Source organism: Colobus angolensis, unplaced genomic scaffold, assembly GCF_000951035.1.
Source record: "Colobus angolensis palliatus isolate OR3802 unplaced genomic scaffold, Cang.pa_1.0 Scaffold20, whole genome shotgun sequence".
Taxonomy (NCBI): Eukaryota; Metazoa; Chordata; class Mammalia; order Primates; family Cercopithecidae; genus Colobus; species Colobus angolensis.
Genome location: NW_012115155.1, coordinates 12,080,254 through 12,095,502, shown reverse-complemented (window position 1 = coordinate 12,095,502; position 15,249 = coordinate 12,080,254).

Below are 15,249 nucleotides of genomic sequence, written 5' to 3'. Positions count from 1 at the left end.
TCACCCACCACAACCATCACCACCATCCTCACCATCACCACCATGAATACCACCACCACCATCACTACCACCACCATTACCACCACCATCACTACCACCACCATAACCGCCACCACCATCACTACCACCATCACCACCACCACCATAACCACCACCACCATCACTACTGCCATCACCACCACCATCACTATCACCACCAGCACCACCATTACCACCACCATCACTATCATTATCACAATCACCAAAACCACTACCACCACCACCATCATTGTTGGCATCATCATCACCACCATTACCACTATCACCACCATTATCATCACCATCATTATCGCTATCACCACCATCACCACCACCATCATCACTACTACCACCACCATCACCATTACTATCACTGCCACCATGACCACCATCACCATGACCACCACTGTCACCACTACCACCACCATCGCTACCACCACCATCACTACCACCACTATCACCATCGTTATCAGTATCACCACCATCAGCACTATCACCACCATCACCACTATCACCACCACTACCACCACAGCTACTATTAATAAAGCACTTTGTGTAACATGATCTTATTTCTTTTCAGAATAACAATATAAAGAAGGAATCATTATTTCTATTTAGTAAGTGAAATGAAATTCAGGGAACTGAAGAAAATTTGATGGACACGGTAGAACATTCCCATTTAGTCATTCACTTAACAAATAATTATTGAGGCCCTCATATCTCAGGTATTGTTTGAAATCTTTTTACTATATTAGTTTAAAAAAGAATTCTTTGATTTTAAAAATGAAAAAATTAAAAAATACTAAGCACAACCTCAATTGTTCTGTCATTGCCAGCCTGCATGCCAATCGGGATGAGGCAGCTGGATCTGTGCTGACTCTGCCTGTCTGACCTGACCACCCTTGGGACTGACCTTTCTGGTCATTCTGCCCATCCTCTTCCCAAAGTGTATCTCCCTCTGCCTCTCCTTGGCTGCTTAGCCTCAGCATGTGCGCTCTGACTGCTATTGGCTGTACCTTTCTCCTTTTAAGCCTTCTCATCTTTGTGGGGGCAATAATTACTTGACCCAGGAAAATTACTTTAATGGTTATTTGTCATCCAGGCCTCCTCCTCTCACAGCTACAGCTTCTGATCTTGTTGAGTGAGCAGAATGTAGGCTGATGATCCTGTAACAGCTGAAAAAATCCTGCAGGGGCTCATCGGGGTTCCCACAGAGCTGCCAGGATCTTGGTCCCATTCCCAGCCCACCCCAGCGTGAGACTCATCGCCCCTAAATCACTGTCCTTTTTCCATCCCTACTCCAAGGGCTGCAGAAGAACCACTAGCTCCCTTTCCTCCATTTCTGTCTATTTTCTCTTTGGGGCCTCTCACCTGTCCCCTCCCCAGTGCATACATGCCTGTCTGTTCACCCAAGAGCATCATGACTTTGACCCGTTGTCTTTCTCCGGTTATGGCCTCAATTCCTCCTCAGCCGTTGCATTTCCTGAAAATGTTGTTTGTTGTTGTGTGTTTGCTGCTTCACTTCTCTTTTGCTTCACTTCTGTCTCTAGCTCAGCCCAGTTTATGTTGACTGATACATGACTCTTCTCTGTGCTTTAATAAATGAATAAATGAGGCTTCCGACACATCCCCAGTGCACTAGCACATCATGTGCAGAGTCGTCAATTAGTTGCCAAATGTGATGAACACTCGCAGATCTCCTCTTCCGTGTTCCTTCTGCAGGAGAGAGGATTACTGAGCACCGCATCTTTGAAATGCTTTGTGACTATCCTCTCACTCTTTGCGACCCCTCCCAGTGTCCCATTTCATGGCTGTGGCAGTCCTAGTGCTGCTCCAGGCTTGTTGTTCCCTCCAGGCGCATGGCAGGCTGGTCTTCCTCATCTTCTTGTGCTTGGGGGGCTGTGAGGTTAGATCTGGGCAGTGAGCTGTGAGTAGAAGTGAAGGTTATCCCGTTGCGGCTGGGCCGTTTAATGGCTGCCCTGCAACCCTCCAGAGATTGCTCCCCCTCTCTGGCCTGGTAGCTGTCCTGTCCATCTAGCTCCTTACACGACCACAATGAGCAGAATTCCCGTGCTAACCCACAGTGGCTTTATAATTTCATTAACAAAATAGACCTGTATTGTTTTGAGCCTCAGAAGTTTGGGAGTTGTTTGTTGCAGTAGCTTAGCCCAGCTTGTGTTGACTGATACATGGCTCTTCTCTGTGCTTTGATAAATGAATGAATGAGTGAATTTATGCATTCATTCAGAAAATATTTATTGAGTTTCTATGCTGTATTGAGGTTCAATACAGCAGCAGGTATTGATCGCAGACAAATGAGGTGCCTATCCAAATGGAGCTTACATCCCAGAAGGAGATGTAAGGATCTGTACAGGCTGCAGATAGCTGAGTGATACAGAAACCAGATAATTGCATACTGTGCCATGAGAGAGATACACAGGGAATGGAACAGAGCATAAACGGGAGGAGGGGCTGCCCTAGGATGCACCTTGTGGGTAGAAGGAACCCCAAGAGCAAGTGCCTGAAGGTGTTTGGGAAGAGGGACAGAGGTGTAGGAAAGAGGGGCGGTGTGCACTGGTTGAGGCTGAGGGGGAGGGCCAGGGACAGGAAAGAAAGTGGATGGTGTCGCAGGAGCCAAGAGGACATGGAATTTCAGAGGGAACATTGCCCTGCACTGAATGTCATGAGAGATCAGTATGGTTGGGGGGTTCTCATCTAGAGAAAGTAGCAGAGCAAGTGGGAGGGGAATTAGAGGCAGAGAGTTGGAGAATTCTTTCAGAAAGTTTTATGTGAGAAAAAAATAATGAGAGAAATGAAGTATCTAGAAGGCATTGTTTGTTTTTTCATGAGAGAGTCCGGAGCATGTCTGATTGCTGATGGGGATGACCCAGCAGAGAGGGAGAGGCTGAAGAACTGGCACCTGGATCTGCGCCCGTGCAAGGGTGGATGACCACTGGCTGGGACACAGAAGTGCTGTCTCGGGAGACTGGAGGATGAGGTGCCAGACACACGTGGGTGACCAGGAACTGGGTCTCTGGTGTCCGTCTGTGGTCCTACCTGCTTCCTAATCCCTAGCTCCTACACCCAAACCAAGCTTATCTTCTCTCCCCTTCCCAAACCTGCTTCTTTTCTAGGCCTTGCCCAGTCATAGGATTTAACTCTTAAGAGCTGATTAACTTAATGTTTCTAATGAGAATAATACAACGTACTGTCAACACAGATATCTTCATTTATCTGTTTAGATAATAATAAAAGTCATCTTCCCTTGTGATATGGCTTATATCTCAAAGAGCTGTCACATAAGTCCTGGCATTTCCTTGCAGGGGCTCCATGGGCAGGCAATATGGGTCTGACTTTACAGAGGAGGAGCGGGAGGCTTAGAGTGCTGGGACCTGCTTGAGTGCTGGGTGCTTTTCATTCTGTAATACCTGTTTTCAACCACTGTTCAACAATTTGACCTGTTATCAAGAAAATGGAATTGTCAATGGATGCTGATTTTAGTAATTCGGGAACAGAGCTAAATGTTCAAGTTCATGTGTGCACTGGCTCTATTTCTTTAGAGTGGCATGCTTAAGAAGCAAGAAGGAATGCACTAAGAGGAAAACTATTTCAGGTTAAGGAAGTATTAGCCCAGAGAGCGTGGGGATTAAGGGATATAAATACATTCTGTACACAGCATGGTGCATAGTTCGGAGACACGGCTGGCTGGGTTGTACAATGGAGAGGACTTCTTTATGAAACAAAGTGATCTACGTCATGAATTATACCCCTGCAGCCAGAAAGAGCGTTTCCTTTCTTCTTTCTCTTTTAATTTTTCTAGTGTGTGTTGGGGGTGCCTTCACTTTGTCTGCTGTTATCATAGACTCATATCTAATAATCCAGCTCTAAGAGCTGTACCCCAGCAGACCTCAGCACTATCTGTGCCAAGGTACAGCCTCCGGTCACACCTGGTGTTCTGCCTGGTTCCCACAGTGTCTGCTGTCTTTCTTGTGCTTTATTTTAAATTTTTTTTCTTTTTGGAGATGGAGTTTAACTCTCGTCACCCAGGCTGGAGTGCAGTGGTGTGATCTCGGCTCACTGCGAACTCTGCCTCCCAGGTTCAAGTGATTCTCCTGCCTCAGCCTCCTGAGTAGCTGCGATTACAGGTACCTGCCACCAAACCCGGCTAATTTTGTATTTTTAGTAGAGACGGGGTTTCACTATGTTGGCCAGGCTGGTCTTGAACTCCTGACCTCAGGTGAGGTGATCCTCCCGCCTCAGCCTCCCAAAGTGCTGGGATTATAGGTGTGAGCCACAGCACCTGGCCTTTATTGTTCTTTGGAATACACTGCATTTGACTCTCTCTCCTTGGCTGAAGCTCCTTGGGAATAAGGACTGCTTCTTCTGCACAGTAGATGCTGAGTAAATAGTCACTGAGCACCATGTTGGTAGATATCAGCAAAGACTGGATAATCCCTTCTCACTTTACACATGAGAACCTGAGGCCCAGAAATGCCCAGGCTTGGTGAAGTACTGACGTGAAGGGAACTTGGTTCTTCCTAAATCTGTCCCTGCCTGAGCTCCCCCAGGCCTCTGCACTCGTTTCCCTGGGTGGTCTCTGCTGCTCCACTTCTCCTCCTGCTGCCCAGAACTGACTTTAAGGACTTCCTTGTGGGCTAACTTTTCAGAAAACATTTATCTAAAAAGCAATCAGCTCCTCCTGCTTAGCAGGTGCATTGCACTTCCCACCATTACAGAATTTCCACTTTTATTGGGTGATTGAAATGCCAAATCCCCAGGCTGGCAGAACAAATTAAGCTACTAACCATTAATACCTGCATGTGAGCTGTTTTCACTGTTAGCAAAGGACAGCTGCCCATATTGTTTTTCCTTGATGTTGGTGGGTATTGCAGAAAAGAAAATCAACTGGTGTTTTAGTAACTTTGGGGACTGTTAAGGAGGTTTCCTTTTTGCAGGACTTCTCCAAGCTATGAACATGCTAACATACAATGTGACCCTCCCAAATAGCATTTCTAAGCATGCTCCCTGCAAAGCAACCGTCTTGGGATTAGCTTTGGATGCCTTTGCTCCATGCAAAGCTCCAGAAGCAGCACAGTGCTGAATTTGCCTGAGAGATCTGGGCTGGAGCTGTCCCCACACTCACCAGCTGAGTGGCCCTGGGTGGGCCCTGGATTGCATTGTGCCTGGATCTCTTTATGTAAACATTGTGAATTACCTCCACCTCACATTTAATGAGAAAGCATGAAGGCTCTTATCTAATGAAGAAAACTGAAACTGTAAAACATTAGCATTTCACTGACCACATCACATCAGTGTCGCATATTCATTCATTCCTTAAGACTTTGTCAAGCACCCTTTATGGAGATGCAGGGCTCTGGAGCTTGTGGAGCTGAGATGCAGGGACATCTGCTGTCATTGCTGGATTCCAAACTCAAGGCTCTGATGGATGGTTCCAGAGGCAGGCGCTCTGCTCTTCCCACTCCGCTTTGGGAATGTAGGACTCAATAGAGAAAAAAGACAATGCATACTCTAAATTATCCTTGCATTTTGGGAATAAAACTTGGTAACTATTGGATGTGAGTGGTGAGTATTTTATTTATGATAGATACATTTTTGTTCTTTAAGTAAAGTTGGTTTTTTGTTGTCTTCATGTGCTTCTTTCTCTGTACCTTGTGTGATCCTTGGGTTTATTTTGTCAATGTTGTTGTTGTTTATCTACCTTCTTGCATGAAACGCTTGATTCACTTATTTCCTATGTTTCTCACTCCTCATAATGCCGTCATGTTGAGGCAGGAAGGCAGGTCAGCAGGTCTGGAGGCCGCATGCGGGGTCGGCACTGGGCAAGTAAAGGACGCGTTCCTGGCGTGCAGGTGGCGGCTGTGGCTGGGGTTGGCCAGCATGACACATGCGGAGGTAAGAAGTGAGGACAGAGGCATTCTGAGACGCTCAGACATCTTGAGTCAGGGCTCAGGAGGGTGAGTGCCAAAGAGGCTGAGGAGCAGCTTGGGAGGCTGGAGATACGGGAAGACGGTGTGAGAGAGGCTTTGTCACAAAAGCCAGGGAAGAGACTGTTTCTAGAAGAGTCAGATAGCTGCGTGTCGGCAGCGCTTTTGCCCTTTTTAAGTGTCATTTTGATTGCATTTGTAGAGACTGATACTGTTGAATGGCTGCTTCCTTTTTGTAGCTGGGATTTTTCTTGCTATAGTTCTAAATGTCTTTTCCATAAAATAAAGAGGATTTTTTAAGCGATCACCCCTGGGGGCACTTCTCATTAAATTCATTAGCAGCTGAAGTGGGCACTAGAAATTTGAAGTTACGCTCATGAAAGTTTGTGTGATTGTGGGGATGAAGGGGAGGCAACATCTAAACAACCCCAGGATGATTTGACCGCTCCGTGGTTTTAGTATTCATCATGCACCTTTAAACGCTATGAGTTCTGTGCCTGTTAATCGCTGTTAACGACAGCGTGCGTCTGGGATCCTGGCAGGACACTCTGTGGTGAGGATGACAGTCACTCACCAGCCTCAACCAAGATGAAGTGGTGGTAGACACTCCATTTAAAGTCTCATTTAGCATTTTTAATTAGCCTCACCTTGGGTGGTGAACACAGTTTGCATAATTCACGAGAGGGGTTGTGGTGGGAAGGAGCGTGGCAGAAGGAAAGAAGCACAAGCACATTGATTTTCTTTTAGGAAACACAGAAACAGCTGGTGGAAGAAACTGCAAAGCACAAAAGCACAGTTTTTAAGGCAGAGCTTAAAAGGACCTCAGAGAGCCATCCTCTGGTTTGCTGCTCTCTTTACACAGTGGGGGAAACAAAAGGGCCAAGAGGTGATGCAGTAGGCTGAAGATATCCAGGTCCCCATGGGCAGCCGTCCCTGGCTTGGGCCTGGTGCTACCTTGCGCAGCACAGTCTGCTCCACAGCCTATGCAGCAAGCATTTGGTGGGCTCACCTTTGACTTCCTCTCTTCACTGAGGGATTTCCCTCGAGGTGGGCCCCCTTTAAGTTGTCTGTGCTTCCCTATTGCCCTTTTTGCTCTTTTGAGGATGGCGCATGCCCAGGCCTCACCCAACGCCCCTCCTAGAGCTGTTCCCAATGCCCACAGATCTGTCTGCACAAACAGGGCACCCTGCTGGCTCTGACCCCATTCCCCTTGCATGGCCATGGGTGAGTCCCTAAGGCCCTACCATCTGCCTCGTTTTGAACCTGTCAGAGGCGTTTGAACCAGGGCAGCTTAATCTTGAATAGGAACTGAGTAAAATGAGGCTGAAACCGACTGGGCTGCATTCCCCGGAGGTCAGGCATTGTGAGTCACTGGATGACATAAGAGGTGAGCATAACGTACAGGTCAAAAAGACCTTGCTGATGAAACAGCATGTGGTAAAGAAGCCAGTCAAAACCCATCAAAACCAAGATGGCCACAAGAGTGACCTCTGGTCATCCTCACTGCTCATCATATGCTTATTATAATGCATTAGCATGCTCAGAGACACTCCCACCAGAGCCTCGACAGTTTACAGATGCCTTGGCAGCATCAATTACCGTATATGGTCTAAAAAACGGATGAATCCTGAGTTTTGGGGATTGCCTACCCCTTTCCCAGAAAGCTCTTGAATAATCTACCCCTTGTTTGGCATATCATCAAGAGGTAAGTGTAAGTATCCTTATTCTAGAGCTCTGCCTGTGGAGTAGTCATTTCTTTTCTTTTCTTTTTTTTTGAGACAGAGTCTCACTCTGTCACCCAGGCTGGCGCACAGTGGCACAATCTCGGCTCACTGCAACCTCCACTTTGTGGGTTCAAGTGATTCTCCTGCCTCAGCCTCCCAAGTAGCTGGGATTACAGGCATGTGCCACCACACCTGGCTAATTTTTGTATTTTTAGTAGAGACAGGATTTCACTATGTTAGCCAGGCTAGTCTCGAACTCCTGACCTCAAGTGATCTGCCCGCCTTGGCCTTCCAAAGTGCTGGGATTACAGGCGTGAGCCACTGTGCATGGCCAGAGTAGCCATTCTTTATTCCTTTACTTACTTAATAAACTTGCTTTCACTTTACTCTATGGATTCACCTCAAATTCTTTCTTGTGTAAGATCCAAGAACCCTCTCTCGGGATCTGGATCAGGACCCCTTTCCAGTAAGAAACTTGTGCAGAACGCTGGTGACCTTCTCTGTGGAGCTGCTCCTGCAGGCCCAGGATGAGAAGGGGCAGGTTTGGGTGCTGTCCAGGCCCACAGGGTGAGCTGTCCAGCCATTTGTGCGAGCCTGCATCCTGCAACAACCTTCAGAGAATCACACATGTGGCTCTGCTGCTGCTCCATCTTCTGACGCTCATGCAAAATGTGTCCTGTGGCCAGTGCTGCCTGGAACCACACAGGTCAGGTATTCTGGGAAATGTCATTTCAACTTCGTCACATAGACACGGTGCAAACTGCCACTGGCACACTGGCAAGAGAAAGCAGTATTTTAGGGAAAATGGTGAATTTGTTTTTGATTATGCTGAACTTGAGGTGCCTCTATGACTGCTACGAAGACCTCTAGTAGATAGAAGACAGTTCCAGAATACAGAGATACATTTGAGAGACATCAGCATATACGTTGAAACCGATAATGGAAAAACCAAAATATTTAAAGAAGTTTATTCTAAGCTAATATGAGTGACCCCGGCCTGGGGAAACATTGTCTCAAAAGGTTGTGAGAAAGTGCGCCTGTGTCAGTCAAGTGACAGTTTGGTTTTTTGAGATGGAGTCTCGCTCTGTCGCCCAGGCTGGAGGGCAGTGGCGCAATCTCAGCTCACAGCAAGCTCCGCCTCCCGGGTTCACGCCATTCTCCTGCCTCAGCCTCCCCAACAGCTGGGACAACAGGTGCACACTGCCACGCCCAGCTAATTTTTTGTATTTTTAGTAGAGACGGGGTTTCACCGTGTTCGCCAGGATGGTCTTGATCTCCTGACCTCGTGATCCGCCGGCCTCCGCCTCCCAAAGTACTGGGATTATAGGTGTGAGCCACCGCGTCCGGCAACAGTTTGGTTTTATACATTTCAGGGAGACAGAACTGTCAGAAAACCCTAAATCAATACATGGGAGGTTTATGTAGGTTTGGCCTGAAAAGATAGGACATCTTGAAGTGGCGGCTCACAAGTCATAGGGATTATTTAGTTTAGGCTTAGGGTTTAGGGATTATTTAGTTGGCAGTTGGTTAAACGAGTTAAGCTTTGTCTAAAAACTTGGAGTCCACAGAGGGAGCGCTTTTTTTTTTTTTTTTTAATTTGAGACGGAGTCTTGCTCTGTCGCCCAGGCTGGAGTGCAGTGGTGCGATCTCGGCTCACTGCAACCTCTGCCTCCTGGGTTCCAGCGATGCTCCTGCCTCAGCCTTCCAGGTAACTGGGATTACAGGCATGTGCCACCACGCCCAACTAATTTTTTGTATTTTTAGTAGAGACAGGGTTTCACCATGTTGGCCAAGCTGGTCTTGAACTCCTGACATCAAGTGATCAACCTGCTTTGGCCTCCCAAAGTGCTGGGATTACAGGTGTGAGACACCATGCCTGGCCAAGGAATGCTTAAAATAAGGGCTGCTGTTATCTGTCACATGATGCCATGCCAGAGTCAGGTTTACAAAAGTGAGCCACTGTATACTGAGTCCAGAAGACCTGTTTAAAAAGGTTTTATGGCTTGTAAGGTATGACTCTCTGCAGGACCCTTTAGAAAGGAATCTGAGTAAGGAGAAAGGTCGGAGTTTCATTCTCAAAACCATCAGAAGGGTAAGGCTGTCTTAGGGAAGAAAAGTCCTGGAAAGTTCCAAAGTCTATGTTAGCTAACTTGACTGCATAAAAACCCACCCTGAAATCTCAGTGGCTTGGGACAACATTTATTTCTAGCTCATGTCACATGTTGGTTTTGTAGGAAGGGAAAAATAATTTTCTCCCCAACCCTCATGAGTTCTTATTTGGAGTAGAACAAAAGCAAAACAAATTTATTAACATGCATATTTCACGGGAGACACTCAGGGGATGTGTAATCCTCAAAGGGGTGGCTTTGGATTCTAGCTTATTCAACATCTTCAACAAAGATGTTTAGAGAAGTGACAAGACAAGGGAAGGACTCTGAGTCCTTGAGGCAAACAAATGGCAGATGAGACTCTTCAGCCGAGCTTGCTAACATCTCCCGGCAGTTAAGGGTCTCCAGTTGTCTTCAGCCCTTAACCTCTGTCTTCCTTTTAGAGACGGGAAGGTGGTGGGTTACCTTCTGTGTTTGTAAATATACGTCCTGCTTTTAGGCAAGAGGAAGAACAGACAGCTCTCCTGCCTCAGCTTCTTAATTGCCTTCAGCTCAACATTCCTGGTGCAAAAAGGCATGTTTTGGCTGGGGCATATTCTGGTCCTCTCCGTGCTGAGGTTGGTTGTACCACTTGTCTCTGTTTGGCTCTGATTCCTGCATCTCCTCCTTCCAGACCTGACTGAAGGAGTAGGCACTGCAAGGGCCAGGGAAGAGCAACAAGGCAAGATGCAATTGCTTTTTAAGCTTTGGCTTGGATGCAGCATATATAACTTGCACTTAGTCTCCTTTTGCCAAAACAAGGCCATGAATGTGCCCGTGTATGAATGGGGCAGAAATGCACTCCTCCCACAGCGGGGCAACTACTTAAATCAAGGGGAAAGAGTTCGCAAAGGTGAGCCACCTTCAGGTAACCAGGAGGCAGGAAGGTTGGGGTGTGGTAAGAGCAGAGAGTGTGAGGACCTGGTAGGGGATGAGGGGCTGCATCCCTGCAAACTGTGCCTGAGGGTGGCCTTAATGCATTAGTGTTAGTCCCAGGGAAATATCTCTCCAGGCATTCAGTGTGCTTACTTAACTGAATATGAGTTGTAAATAATTGATTTCTCCTCCAGGCTATAATTTCCAAAGGAACGCTTTCATTTTCTTATTAATATGTGGATTAGAGGAGGAGGAGCTGAATAAGATGCTCACTTATTCAAGGACACCTTCAACCATGACTTAGAACCAGGAACACTCACCATCCGGGTCACACACTTGTCACCATCCAGGTCACACACTTAAAACTAAAGGCACAGTTCCTTCCAAGAGCGGGCCTCCCGGATCCCATGTGGAAGAGCAGGAGGGATGGTTTGCACAGAGCATGCTGGGGACAGAGGCTGGGAGTTTGGAAGCCCCACCTCCTTGGCCATAGTCTTGAGTTCACTGCGAGACGCTGGGGAGGACTGAGAGTAGGTAATCTCTGGGGAGAGACATTCTGTGTCAGGGATGGGCAAACTTTTTTATTTATTTATTTATTTATTTATTTATTATTATTATACTTTAAGTTCTAGGGTACATGTGCATAACGTGCAGGTTTGTTACATATGTATACTTGTGCCATGTTGGTGTGCTGCACCCATCAACTCGTCAGCACCCATCAACTCGTCATTGGGCACACTTTTTTGTAAAGAGCTGGAGTGCCAACACTTCAGACTGTGGGGGTCATGCATTCTCCATTCTAGGTAGCACCATACTCCTTCGCTGTCATGGCCCCAGAGTGGCCATAGACCATACATAAATGAATGGGCACGGTGTATTCCAGTAACAATTTACTTACAAACCACATGGTGGGCTGGACTGAGTTTGCTGGCCCCTATTCTAGGTGCATGAGTGAGGCCACAGCTTGCAGGAGGAGCCTGTAGGGGTGGAAGCTAGGGCGGGACACCAGCCCAGGGACTCGAGATGGTGCCCAGTGGAGGTGAATGATGAGGGCTTGGCACATTCTGAGGGCTGGGCCCCTGCTTGTCCTCTGTCACTGCCTTAGGTCTTCAGCGTCTCCATGCTCCTTGCGCAGCTTTGTTGCTGGGCAGCTGAAAGAGAGAGGTCACCTGGAGCCCCAGGTGTGCCACCTCAATTCCATACAGTTCCCTCTCACAGGAACCTGTGGCTGATGACATGATCCTCTGCAGGGTTGGCATCCCCAATCCCCTTGGTGGGTCTGATGCAGCAGGTGAATAGCCAGCCTGGCCTCCTCTCTCCTGGCGTCCTCCCCCGGCCTGGTCAGCGAATGACCTGCTTGCCTGGAGCAGAGCCCTCTGGGTGAAGGTTCTCCAAATCCAAGCCACCCTGGATGACTCTCCCCACCCCAGCAGTCAGAGCCTGGGAAGAAGAGTTGGAGCAGGGCCACCTAAGGGCCACAGACCACAGGACTTGAGGAGGTCCCAGGACACTGGGGTCAGGAGCCCAGCAGGCAGCATCCTGAATTGCTGCAGCCTGCCAGCCTTGCAGGAAGGGATGGCAGAGCTGGTGCCGTCTGATGCCTGTTCCTGCAGAGCTCCCAAAGGGGGTGCCTGCTCTCCCCTGCCCCATCTTTTGGGAGCTCAGCATGTTCCAGCAGGGCACGCAGTGGAGGCTCAGCCATCTGGACCCTCCAGGGAGACACTTGCCGTGCAGAGGGCTGGGTACATCCTGATAACCTGCAGGTTTCAAATGACCCAAATACACCAAAACACCCACGGAGGTTCTAGTCACACAGAACAAGTGAAAACAGACTTTCCATGGGGACATGGGCTTTCTGCCACCGCTTTGGCCCCTCTCCTCCTGGCCTGAGGCCTATCTGGGGCTCCTTCTTCCCCGTCTGCAGTTGCTTCAGTGTCTGTACAGAGAAGCGGAGCTGCTGCATTTCTCTGAGTTCTCATGTTGCTCCTGCTTGCCTTAACATACTGGCCTCCAGCAATGGATGTCTGGGAAAGACATCTAATAGCACTAAATAAATATGAGAAAAACAGTTCCAAAATTAACCACAGGCCAGGACCGAGTGGCTGGTCTCCCTCTGGTCCTGCTGTGAAAGGGCCAAGCTGGTCTCACCAGGTACACGTGTCTCACGTTGGATGAATTCTCCTGATTTAGCTTTCATAGTAACAGCACAGCCCTCGGTGTGAAAATGCTCTGAGAGGTACACCCCAGAGGCCAAGACCCATAGAAATAAGACATCCTTAGGGCGGGGGTGGCAATTAAAAAAAAGAGTTTCTGTCAGAAACACAGGGTTTGATCTGACTCTCCCACTGTTTCCTTCCCCCGTTGTGCACTTTCCTCAAACCTTAGTTTGTTCTGAGAGAAGGTTTATTCTCTTTTGTTTGAAAATTAAGGACTTGGACATCTGATGTTTGGCAGCATGCCTTTGTTTTGTTAAGTGGAAGAAAAGTCCAGGGCTCAGTCTGAGTTCACACAGGTATTCATCCAGTTATCCCTTCCTTTCCCCTATCCCCCACCCACAATCACTGAGCACCTTCCCAGCCAGTCCTCAGCCCCGCACCTCCCCGCCCTGCCTGGCGCAGCAGAGTTCTTTCCTGGCCCTCAGGATCCTGAGTGCAAAGAGCCCAGGGCATTGGGAACTAGCTAGAGGGAGATGGGAAGGGGCAGGGCCAGCAAAGTGCAGCGGCCTCAGGCTCTGGGGAGAAGAAAGGACAGTGAGGAGCGGAGGTGGCCCAGGAACCAGGGGTGGGTCTGCCAGCTGCCTGCCCTGTGGTCCTCTCCCTAACTCCAGTTCTCCTGTAGTCAAGGGCAGGAGTCAGGCAGAAAGGCTGGGGCAAGGCCCCACACAGAGGCAGACGCCCCGCTGAGGAAACAGGGTTTTAACTTTGCTCTCCATCAGCAAGGCCCCCTCATTGGCCTGGCTGGGCGAAGGCTGCAGGACATTCCAGGGAAGAACAGTCACCTTTGCTGAATTTCTCGCATGGACCAGCAGTGAAATTCCTCAAGGGCCATGATGAGTGTTATTGGCATATTTTACAAACGAGGAGACCAGGGCGTCAAAGTACAGATAGCTGGGCCCAAAATACCATAGAGAGCAAGGGGTCAGTCTGCAATTCAGACCCTGGCTCATCTCACTGCATAGACTGTGTTCTTCCCAGCGTGGTGTTGGCACATGACTGTGCCGAGCAAAATGCAGGAGACCCGCACACACCTGCCTTCCCGCACCTCCGACAGCAGTAGGGGTGGCAGCTTCCTCCTGCGCTGTGGCCCTGAGGTGTGGCCCGGAGGGGACCAGCCGCTGCGGGGGTGTGGGTGCTGGGCCTGCAGCAGGAGTGGGATGTCCATGTGGGTGGGGTCTGTGGGTACAGAGGAGAGGCGCCTGGGCACCTGGGCATGACAGGCCCCGCTGTGGAGACGGCTCCTGCCCACCTCACCCCAGAAAGGCAAGCCCGGGCAGCATCCCCATCCCCAGCCAGAGGGGCCCTCAGCGCAGGACTTATGGAAGGGGCAGAGTGGTTATGTGAGAATAATTGAAACCACCCCATGAAAAAGAACTACATACGGTTCACTACAGAATCAATTTCCACTTATATATGTTTCCACCTCTCAATTTGCAGTTGCTCCCAGCTCATCCATATGTGTGAGATATTTAATATATACATGTATATATATATGCAGATATATATGTGTGTATGACTGTGTCATATATGATATGCATGTGTGTGTATATAAGCATATATAATATGATACGTGTGTATAGATATTGCATACAGCTCATTCATACACATAGATCGGTGCATATACACACACACATAGTATATGTCATATAACACGCACACACACACATGCACACCCTCAGTGTCATTCTCCCTGTGGCAATGCCACACCTGGCCACGGGCATCGGTGACAAAGCACACGCTTCCTCCTCATGCACAAGTCCCCCCTCTCTCTTTGCAGTTGCTCCCCGCTCATGCAGTAAGCACTGAGTCCCTGCCAGCTGAATTCTAAGGCTCCAGTGATAGCTTATTCCAATGTGAAGATGGAGAAAATGCTGAAATAGAAAGGGGCTTATGTTCCCTCAAGGCTTGCTCTGCAAAATGCCGACACTATGTCCTGTTACCTGTTTCGTCCACGCCCATCACCTCCTGTTTGGAGGTGGAGAAGACATGCTTAATGACTTACTTGTGGCTGGAGGAAAACATACTCCAGGTGAGCCATATGTTAACCATCCCTCTGTGTGGTCGGGGTGTGCTCTAGCCTTATCTGTTGTGCACCCCCCTCCCGTGGCTGGTGGAACAGTCCAGGGCCTTGTTAGTTCACCTCCTATTCTCAGCTTCACCCAGGGGGATGTGCTAAATGCTTAGCAGTCAGGGTGGCTGGACCCAGGCCACCAGGATGACAGACCCGTCAGCAGGGAAGGGCCGGACTACCGGCTGCGCTGGTTGGCCCTTCACACAGGACATTTGTCCACCCTCTCTTCTGGAAACACACCTGTCAGCCCAC